The 11,716-nt window shown below is 35.7% G+C and overlaps 1 pseudogene; it reads right to left on the bottom strand.

Moving 5' to 3' along the window:
- Positions 1–8,153: 8,153 nt before the first annotated feature.
- Positions 8,154–8,516, bottom strand: LOC137757124 (large ribosomal subunit protein eL31-like; annotated as a pseudogene).
- Between the last annotated feature and the right edge of the window lie 3,200 nt (positions 8,517–11,716).

Below are 11,716 nucleotides of genomic sequence, written 5' to 3'. Positions count from 1 at the left end.
CATGTTGTAATAGTTAAGGATTAGTGACACAGCCATGTGCAGGTTTTGAGGTAAAGGCTTGGAAGAGTGTACTCAGTTATCTGATGCTATTCATTGGGAAACTGAACAATTGAAAATGGGTTTGGAGGAAGTTCTTGAGGGGAACAATAAAGTTATTTACAACTGTTATCTTCCTGGGCAAGAGTTGGAATAGTATAGTCATGTTAGTGAAACCTGCCTAAAAGTATAGTTGTTAGTGTCCATCAGAAGCTGTGTGTAGATGGTTTGATTCTCACTCTAAAAATGTGGTACTGGGCTTCCCTGGTGGTGCAGTGGTTAAGAATCCGCCTGCCAATGCAGGGGACACAGTTTCGAACCCTGGTCCAGGAAGATCCCACATGCCGCAGAGCAACTAAGTCCGTGTGCCACAACTGCTGAGCCCATGTGCCACAACTACTGAAGCCTGCGCACCTAGAGCCCATGCTCCACAACAAGAGAAGCCACTACAATGAGAAGGCTGCACACTGCAGCAAAGAGTAGCCCCCGCTCGCCACAACTAGAGAAAGCCCGCAAAACAACGAAGACAATGCAGCCAAAAATAAATAAATAAAAAATTTAAAAAAAAATATGGTACTACCTGAAGCTCCCTTCCACTATACATTATAATTAGAATGATTTCTCTTCATGGTTTTGTGATGATGAATTATAAAGCTTAGATGTTATTATTTAAACCTTATATTTAAATCCTATGTTTCTGAACATTCTTTGTAATTTTTTTCTTAAAGAAAAAGTATTTATTTGTAACAGTTATAAGAGAGGTATGCATTATTTACCTTTTTGTTATTTTATGTTATTAATGTTTCATAAAATTCTGTTTTATTAAACTCTTCATTATGTGTTATGAAAGGTGTTTGGTAACAGGAGGGTCAAAGGAAAAGTAAAAATACTGCCTCATTATTGAATTTTTTATCATTTAAACTTGGGGAGAAAATGAATCAAGGATATAGGAAAAATTTGCTTCACATATATTTGAGGGTATATATTCATTAATTTGTTAAATAATTATTGAATGCACACATGAGAATAATCCAGTAAGTGGTAGGATGTCACCTGTGGATTCGAGACTTGGGTTTCAATTATCAAAACAAACAAACAAGAAAAAAAAAGTAAGAGTTTGAGGGAGTGTATTATCCATTTCTAGCTTCTATAAATTTGATGCTTCAACATTTGCTTTATGTATGTCTGGCACACCTTGTTCTGGACAACCCCATAATGCGCCTGAGTCACCTTGCCTTGGCCTCCTGCCTCCCTCATCAATCCTCCCTCCTCAGGAAAAATCCTCCTCCTAGGTGTATGCTTTTCAAATACAAAGTGACCAATCCAGAGCCCACACTCTGAACCATCTCCTTTAAAAGGCTCTCATACTCACTATCTACCTGCCATAAATAACCAAGGACAGGTACCAAACAACTAGGAGGAGCCCATATACACCAGAGCCTGCTGAAATTATTCAAATGAGCCAATCCTAAACTTGCCTACCCTGCCTCACCCGTTCCTTATTGTGGAAACCACAATAATTGCTCTTGCCAAAGTTCTTCCTGATCCACCGCATGCTTCCCTGTGGGGATCACGTATGGCATGCATCCACCTCTTGGGAACCGTAATAAACTATCTCTTCAAAGGCAATCATCTCCTGAACACTTGGCCTTACTATACCTCAAATTTTCTATTAATGCACTATATTTTGAAATAGGGGGTTGGTATATATACTTTTATGAGGGTATGGATTTTTTTTTAATTTTAATTTTTTTATTGAAATATAGTTGATTTATGATATTACATTAGTTCCAGGTACATAGCATAGTGATTCAGGATTTTTACAGTTTATATTCCATTATAGGTTATTACAAGATAATGGTTATAATTTCCTGTGCTGTACAGTGTATACTCGTTGCTTATCTATTTTGTACATACTACTTTGTAACTGTTAATCCCATACCCTTAATTTGTCCCTCCTTCCTTTACTCTCCCCTTTGGTAACCACAACTTTTCATCTCTATGAGTCAGTTTCTGTTTTGCATACACATTTATTTGTATTATTCTTCAGATTCCAAATATAATTGATATCATACAGTATTTGTCTTTCTCTGTCTGACATTTCACGAAGCATAATATTCTCTAGGTCCATCCATGTTGCTGCAAATGGCAGAATTTCATTCTTTTTTATGGCTGAGTAATTTTCCATTGTGTGTGTGTATATATATATATGTGTGTGTGTGTGTGTGTGTGTGTATATATATATATATATACCACAATTTCTTAATTAAATCATTCATTGATGGGCACTTGCATTGATTCCATGCCTTGACTATTGTAAATAGTGCTGCTATGAACATTGTGGTGCATGCGTCTTTTCAAATTAGAGTTTTCTCAACATATATGCCCAGGAGTGGGATCACTGGATCATGTGGTAGCTCTATTTTTAGTTTTTTAAGGAAAATTTGTACTGTTTTCTATATTGGCTGCATCAACTTACATGCTCACCAACACTGTAGGAGGCTTCCCTTTTCTCCATACCCTCTCAAGCATTTATTATTTGTAGACTTTTTGATGATAGCCATTCTGATAAGTATGTGGTGATGTCTCATTTTTGTTTTGATTTGCATTTCTATAATAATTTAGTGATGTTGAGCATCTTTTCAGGTGCCTTTTAGCCATCTCTATGTCTTATTTGGAGAACGTCTGTTCAAGTCTTCTATTTTTTGATTGGTTTGTTTGTTTTTTTGATGTTGAGTTGTATGAACAGTTTATTTTGTATCTTAACCCCTTGTTGGTCACATCATTTACAAATAATTTCTCCCATTCCATCAGTTTTCTTTTCATTTTGTCAGTGGTTTCCTTTGTTGAGCAAATGCTTTTAAGTTTAATTAGGTCCCATTTGTTTATTTTTTGCTTTTAATTCTTTTGTCCTAGGAGACAAATCCAAAAAAATATTGCTACAATTTACGTCAAAGAGTGTTCTGCCTATGTTTTCTAGTAGTTTTATGGTTCTAGACCTTGCATTTAGGTATTAATTCCATTTTGAGTTATTTTTGTATGTGGTGTGAGGGAACATTCTAATTTCATTGTTTTACATGTAGCTGTTCAGTTTTTCCCAGCACCACTAGTTGAAGAGACGGTCTTTTCTCCATCGTATATTCTTGCCTCCTTTGTCATAGATTCATTGACCATAGGTGCGTGGGTTTATTTCTGGGCTCTCTATTCTGTTCCATTGATTTATGTGTCAGTTTTCATGCCATGCCAACATGACGATTTGATTACTGTAGCTTTGTAGCATAGTCTGAAGTCAGGGAGTGTGATACCTTTCTTGTCATTTCCCTTTGCATGAAAAATCTTTTGCCATTCCCTCACTCTTAGTCTGTGTGTGTCTTTAGCCCTGAAGTAAGTCTCTTGTAGGCAGCATATTGAAGGTTCTTGTGTTTTATACAGTCTGCCACCTTATGTCTTTGATTGAATAATTTACTCCATTGACATTTAAAGTAATTACTGATAGGTATATACTTATTGACATTTTATTACTTGTTTTCCAGTTGTTTTTGTAGTTTTTCTCTGTTCACTTCCTCCTTTTTTGTTTCTGTTATTGTTGTTTATCCTGTTGTGGTTTGATGATTTTCTTTTGTAGTATGCTTGGGTTACTTTCTTTTAGGTTTTTGTGTATCTATTATAGATTTTTGATTTGTGGTTACCATGGGGCTCATCTATGTTGACCTATAATTATACCTGCTTGATTTAAACTGATAGGCATTTAGTTCAAGTATATTCTAAAAATCTACATTTTTTACCCCCCCACACACATTTTGTGCTTTTGATGTCACATTTTACATCTTCATGCTTATCACTTTACTGTTTTTTGTAACAATAGTTGCTTATACAACATTTTGTTTTCCAATCTTTATAGTGGCTTACTTAAGTGATCTTCAATCCCTGTTATATATTTGCCTTTCCTACTGGGGTTTTCCCTTTTCTATAAATTCTTACTTCTTTTCCATTTAGAGAAGACCGTTCAACATCTCTTTTAAGGTAGCTTTACTATTGATGAATTCTTTTAGTTTTTGCTTCTCTGATAAGTTCTTTATTTCTCCTTCTATTCTAAATGATACTCTTGCTGGGTAGAGTATCCTAGTTTGCATGTTTTTCTCTTTCAGCACTTTGAATTTATCATACCACTCCTTTAAGGCACGCAAAATTTCTACAGAAAAATTAGCTGATAGCCTTATTGGGATACCCCTGTATATGACTCTTTGTTTTCCTCTTGCTGCCTTTATATTGACAATTCTCCCTTTATCTTTGACTTTTGCCATTTTCATTATGGTATGTGTTGGTGTGGGTATGTTTGGGTTCATCTTGTCTGGACATGTGCTCTGTGCTTCCTGTACCTGGATTCTGTTTCATTCTTTAGGTTTGGGAAGTTTTCAGCCATGATTTTTTCAAATACACATTTGATACCCTTCTCTCTCTCTTCCCCTTCTGGAACCTATATAATGCAAATTTCTGTGCATTTGATGTTATCCCAGACATCTTGTACATTTTGCTCATTTTTTGTTTCATTTGTTTTTCTGTCTGCTGTTCTTATTGGGTGATTTTCATTACTCTATCTTCTGGATCACTTATGCTTTCTTTTATCATTTAGCCTGCCATTCATTGCTTCTAGAGTCCTTTTTATCCCAATTATTGAATTACCTATCTTTGACTGGACCTTCTTTCTATTTTCTAGTTTCTTGTTAAAAAAAAGATCTGTGTTTATATCAATTATATTCCCTAATTCTGTTAGTATTTTTGTTACCAATATTTTGAATTCTTTGTCTGGTAGATTGTTTATTTCTGTTTCATTTTTTTTTTCAGGGGTTTTCTCTTGCTTTTTCAACTGAGAGTAGTTCCTCTGCCTTTTCATTTTACTTAATTTCTCTGTCTCTGTGAGCTTAGGTGAAACAGTTACCTATTGTGATCTTGAAAGAGTGTTCTTATGTGGGAGCATCCCTATGTAGGCTGTGTGTGCCCAAAACCTTTGGTGGGAGGGCTGGATCTGATGTAGACACCAGTCACATCTTTCCTCAGGGTGTGCTGGCAACTGTCATCTTGTTAGGGGATGTGGCTGGTGATGGATGAACAAGAGACTGCACAGGGTGTGAGGTGAGACTTCCCCTCTGCTCAGTGGCCATCACCATCTTGTCAGTGGGGGTGGGGTGGGGAGTCTGCTCCCAAGTTCCTGGAGTGGAAGTCCTGAGTATCAGGTTTGAGTGCTCTTTTTTCCCTTTAAGTTTGTGTTTTTCCTTCTCCCTGTACTGGATGGAGGGGAGTACTGAAGCAAGTGGCTCATAAGTTTACAATGCTCTGCCTGTGTGTGCATCTGTGACTCCAGTCAAAGGCAGCTGAGGGTTGTGTCTTTCCCCTTATCATGGCTGCTCCAGATCTAGAGCTAGGCTGTGGTGTGGAGGGGGAGGAGCCAGAGCATTTTCCTGGCTTGGACTGGGGCGTAAAATGAGGTGGTGGCCAGAATTCCAGCAGTTGTACTGTTGTCAGAACTCTGGACTGCTTCTGGGGTCCCGCTTGACTAAGTGCCAACAATGGCAGCTGCCACTCCACCTGAGCTACACTCCGTGCCCCTGGGTCACCTCCATGTCCCTAGATCAAGTTTTTTTCCCAGGTCCTGGACACCCTAGATCCAGTGCCAATCTGTGTCATGGATTGAACAGGGCCAGAGTGTTTGCTTGGCTTGGACTGGGGAGGCGGCAGCAGCTATGGAAGACCACTCTTCACCCTGCCTGGGAGCAAACCAGCACTCATACACTCCTCGCAAATGGAATCTAAGCTTTTCCAGCTTTTCTATCTGTCCCAGAAGTTCTCCAAGCAGCCAAGGGAGCTTTTCTCTAACATGTAGGAACCCAGGACTGTGATGTTCAGTCTGTGGCTCAACCCACTTACTCCTCAGGGTGAGTGTCCACCTGTGTAATCTCCCTTTTCCTCTTAGTCCCCTCCCAGGGTCACAGGTCCCTTCCTGATGCTTTTCTTCCCATCATACTGTATTACATGTTTCTTACAGCCTTGGTTATATAGGAGTCCTTACTGCAATTTCCAGTTAGTTTTCCATGAGAGTTGTTCCACTTCTAGATGTATTTTTGATGTGTTCTTGGGGGACAGGTAGTGAGCTCCAATTCTTGCTCCTCAATCTTGATCTCCCTCTGGATATATTTTTTTGACTCTGGATAACATTGCTGTGATTTCACACACACACAAAAATAACCACTTTAAAACTCCAAAAGTAAGAAGTACCTAAGTCTAGAATAAATGTAAAGTTTTCTCTAAGAAATAATAATTAACATGAGGCATTTATAATATACTAGCTACTAAGTTAAACCTTTATGGCCATTATTTCATCCAAATTTCATTCTAAGTTATGTTCATTACTTTCACCATTTTATGGAATAGAAAACTGAGGCTCAGGGAGATTGAGTGACATGCTTTAGATCACATAGCTTACAAGTGGGAGAATTGATATTCAAAGCCAGACAGATGAAGTTTATGCCTGCTTAACACTCTTCACAATTGTGCACAAACTTTTTCCTAGCATAATAACAAATCACAAATATAACAATGCTGATGATAATAATATAACCATTAACACTGATTGTTATTGCAAGGTGTTAGGTAATATTATATGGATAGAAAGTGATGGATTCAGGGTTCAAACTAAGGCTGGTTGACCTAAAAGCATGTGCTCTTTTGGGTATCAGTGTTATTTTTCTCATCTTGCTCCACCACAGTAAATCCTCCATCATGGGAGCCACTATGTTGCACAATAACAAATCTCCCTAAGACAATTAAAACCTTTTCTCCTGAGGACGTGAAAATAAATTTGGCATCTGAAAACATTTTTACCAATATTATAAAATCAGGTTATTTAAAAAAAAAAAAAGGACCAAAAATTTGAAAAAAATTACAGTCAACCAAAGGATTCAGGTACTTTTCCAAAGTGTTTAGTCTTTATATATCCAAACATATTCATCTTTAGTATTTAAAATTTGGTTTGATGATTTCCCTAACCATGTGTTCCAATGTTTTGTTTTGTTGTTCCCTCAACCACTGTAAATTTTTAGTATATGAAGACCTGCTTAAACTTTGAAATTCCGGTAGTGCTCTGTTCTCCTCTTTCTATGTTCACCTCATTCTCAGTTTCCCTATACCTGTTTCTGTCATAATCTTTGTGTTCTTAATCTTTTACCTGGTACCCAAACCATGCTTCTATTACTACTAAAACCAAAACTCAGACTTTTCCCCTTAAATTTTTTAAAATCTTAGGTGATAGAATTTAGTTATATATTTTTCCTCAGTCATCTACTTCTTTTGTTAATATAGGTCTAATTTTTCCCAATAACACAACCTCTAGTCTCCTTCTCTTAAAAATATTATCCTAGAATTGCTATAAACATATATTTGTTATACATTTATCTTATAGACTCATTTTATCAAGAGCAGCTTACATTACTTATTATGTGGATAATAAGCCTGAACACAGTGCTTGGTAACTTAAAAAAGATCAATACACATTTGTGAGAATAAATATCTTCTTAGAGGTACTATAAATTGATAACTCTCTGACATCCCCAAAAACATATAGGAAGCTAATTTTTTTTAATCATCTAATTTAAGAGCCAAATGATCTGATGGTGTGAAAACAGAGGAGAAATACAATCATGTACTAAGCAGATTTATTACCAATAGAATGAATTTCTGTTCATTGAAATGCAAATCTTCTAATAAAATCAAGAGAATTTTATTTGTCTATAGCTTTGAGACATGGAGCAAGTCAAAAAGTCTCTAAGCCTCTGTTTTCTTATCTATATAATGAGAATGATAATAGTCTAAGTTTAGTACAGTAGCTTTGACTGAGTTGATTAGATTTAGTAACATCTTAAAATTGTGGATACAATATATATATATATATGAATAAATATCAGCAAGGTTAAAAACTGAAGCTAAAATCTGCAGCAACCTTGAAAATTACTTTGCCTTCAAAATATAAATATTTTTTGATTGAGTTTGGTAAAAATCATTGAGATTGTTTTTATTGTTTTTGTTTATTTGTTTTGAGGTTCTATAACTTTGACAATCAACAGTTAGTTCTCATCCACATTAACTGTCTGTAGATTTTTGAAAGTGGTAACAGGTACATAAGGTAACCAACATATAGAGCTTGTTTGGTGAATCTTCATCTTCATTACAATTTCTGCACAACCACACACTGATACAGTATGGGACATTCCTTATTGCTTTGGCCCAGACAGCTTTGTTGAGCCTGGTGTCAATGCATACATCTGGAGTTCCCATGTCCTTCATGGCAAATTTCCAGATTTCTCTGAGTACCTGAGGGCACGGTTCTTGAAACCCACTACATGGCTGTGCTTGTAAATGTTGATAGTGTATTCTCTGATGATGGTGGACATGCCCTTCTTCTTATCACCCTTTTTTTCAGGAGCCATTCTGCCAGGCATGGTTTGGAAAAAGGGTGTTTTTATTGTTAAATTGTACTCTGGTCCACAGTTAATCAGTGTAGGATAAATATATATGACAAAAGCACCTTATTAAAGAAAGTGAACCCTTTCAAGAAAGTCATAAAGCAAAATTTTGAAATTATAAATAGGGAAGGTATTTGTGTTTGTGTGTGATTGTGTGTGTGAGAGAGAGCATGAGAAAGAGTGAGAGAGGAGCAAATTACTGTTATTTTATTACATTTTTCTTTAAAGATAATTGTAGTTTCAAATGTAATTGTAAGAAGTAATACAGATTCTCTATACCTTTTATCTGGTTTTCCCCAATGGTAACATCCTGTATAACTATAGTACAATATGACAAAAGGAAAATTAACATTGACACAATCTACAGACTTTATTCAGATTTCAGCAGTTTTATACAGACTTATTTGTGTGTGTGTTTGTGTGTGTGTGTAGTTCTATGTTATTCTTTCTACTTGGCTGTGGTATATGTTTATACTTTGCTGCATTTTATTTGCTAATACAGTTGATGTTTTATGAAATTGCCACAACCTCTGAATTAGAAAATGCTGAACCATTGCTCTTAAGGAAAATATAGGGTTAGGTTTATTTAAACTTCTTTTCACATGATTTTTATCAATGGATCAATACATAATCTTACTTTATGTGTGTTTCTGTTTAAAGACACGTTATTACATATTGTTGATTCATTAATGTTGAACACATGACCAGTGCTGCAACTCATGCCTATAGGAAGCTTATCTAACACGCATATTTGCTTTGTAAGGCACATCAGAGCTTACTTGGGTTCAGGAATATTAGACAGCTCTTTAGCACCATGCTTAGGGACCATTATAAACAGTGAAATCACCAACAAAAAACACACAAATGTGAAAAACTTGGCACTAATTAGACCACAATAGGGGCACTTGTTTACAGTATGAAACTGAAACAAAAGACATAAAAGCCTTTTTCAAACTTAGGTGAGAATTTGCATATCAGGTGACTCAGAGTTTTCACCTCTTTGCACATGTCTGCTAAATGAGAATGAAAGAGCCATGAATATTGATTTTGTAGTTACAAATAACTTTTTAGTGAGTAGGCAAATTTGCAAATACAGAATCTGTGAATAATAAGCATAACTGTATTTTGTTAAAGATTTTTGTGTCTAAGTTTTGAAAGAATAATGGCCTGTAATTTTTCTTTTTTTCTTTTTTTTACTGTCATTGTCTTGTTTTAGTATTAGGGTAATATTGCCCTCATAAAAGGAGATAGACAGTGTTCCTGTCTCTTCTATTTTTTATAAGAAATTATCTGAAGTAATTGTTGTCTTTAAATTTTTTAGAAAAATTCTCCAGTAAATTTAGCTGGGTCTGGATTTCTTTTTCAGGAAGATTTTATTTATGAATTTAATTTCCTTATTAGTTACAGGGCTATTCAAATTATCTATTTCATCTTGGTTGAGATGTGGTAGTTTGTGAGTTTTTGAGGAATTGGTCCATTTCTACTAAGTTGTTAAATTTATGAATGTAAATTTGTTCATAGTATGCCCTTATTACCCTTTTAATGACTAAAGGAACTGTAGCAATTTTCCATTTCATTCCTGAAGTTAGTTATTTGTGTCTCCTCTCTATGTTTGTCTGTATTGTCAGAGGTTTATCAGTTTTATAATTTTTTCATATTGTTTCATTCATCTTCTCTATTGTTTTCTTGTGATTTCCAATGCTGTTTCCCACAGTGGTAGAGGTACTTTTCTTGGCTGGTCTGCCTGTTATCTCTAGGTGGGTGATAGGATACTCTGGCCCACATTGACAGAGAGTGCTTCTATGGACCACTTCTTGTCCTAGGATCTTCTACTTAATAGCCCCTGTAGAGTTGCTGAAATACCTGGTGTCTGTTTCTTGGGAAAGGGAGTTTCATACTGTAGTCATCCCATCAAACTATTTGTTTCCAGAGGAATTCTCCTTCCTGCTGCATTCAGGTGGGCAAAAGGACCCTCTAGCCCACAGGGATGGAGGGCACTTCCCAAGGCTGGGCCAGACAACTGGTGTTTATAGGTTGGTGAAAGGCCTTTGGGGAAAGAGAAGACTTCCCTGATACAAGCCATTTGTTGTTAGTAGATTCACCCCTGCCAGTGCCACAGGGCTGTCTAGTGTTATTGTTGAAATTTCCATTAGATCCAGGAGAGGAATTTCTTACTTGAGCCATCTTCTGCTGCTATGTTGAATGTTTAGCTATGCTGGGCCGGGGTTGCCTTCTTCTGCTGTGTGGGGTGTTGTAAGGCACTGAACCACTCTGTTTTTACTTTACTCCTGAAGTTGTTGCATTATTTCCAGGACTTATAATTGTATTTAGCAGGATAGAGTAGAGATGGGTCTACAGAACCTTTTCTGGATCTTAAGCTCTAAATTATTTTTGAAATGGGTTTGGAGGAAATTTCTGCTTGTTAATAACTTCTACAGTCAAAGCCTGAAATGAAAATCATCAAAGCAATGTTTTGTCCACAGAAACTTTTTGAACAAATATCTGCTCATATTTAAAGCTAACCAGAAACATAAAAGAAAACCTGAAGAATATGCAAAGGATCAAAATAACTAGGTGCACTTGGGAGAATTTCAATCACAAGAAAATGAATAATATCATTTATAAGATGTTGGTGGTTTCCATAAATAAGCCCAGAAAAATCTTAAAATCTTATCAAGGGAACATAGGGAATTAATACTGGTTTATTGTTGAATATCAGGTAGAATTATAGTGATAAGGAAAAGAATAAGATTCCTGAGGAAAGATGTGTCAGTCCTTGAGTAGAGTCAAAATTCATGAGTATATTTCTTAATTTATAGCTCTTGCTACTTGCTTACATTTGTTATAAATGAAAGATCACATACTATTATAGTGATACTATTATAGTGAAACAAGACAAATTCCAGGTTGAAAGTTATTAGATAGGAAATGTTAGACTTAACTTCTATAAATTATATCAGAAAATAGTCACATGAAGTCTGCAGATAGCCTAATCTTAATATATCATAGATATTTATTTTTTAAAGACAGCCATATTTTTCCATATGATATTTATTTTTATTATTTAACATTGAACTCCATAAGCAGTGTATAAATCAAATATGCAAATATCTTTACAAATGGTTGTAACATTCTAATTAGCACATGGGCAACAAGGAATAATA

This window comes from Eschrichtius robustus, chromosome X, assembly GCF_028021215.1.
Source record: "Eschrichtius robustus isolate mEscRob2 chromosome X, mEscRob2.pri, whole genome shotgun sequence".
NCBI lineage: Eukaryota > Metazoa > Chordata > Mammalia > Artiodactyla > Eschrichtiidae > Eschrichtius > Eschrichtius robustus.
This window is presented reverse-complemented; position numbering and strand designations above follow the sequence as displayed.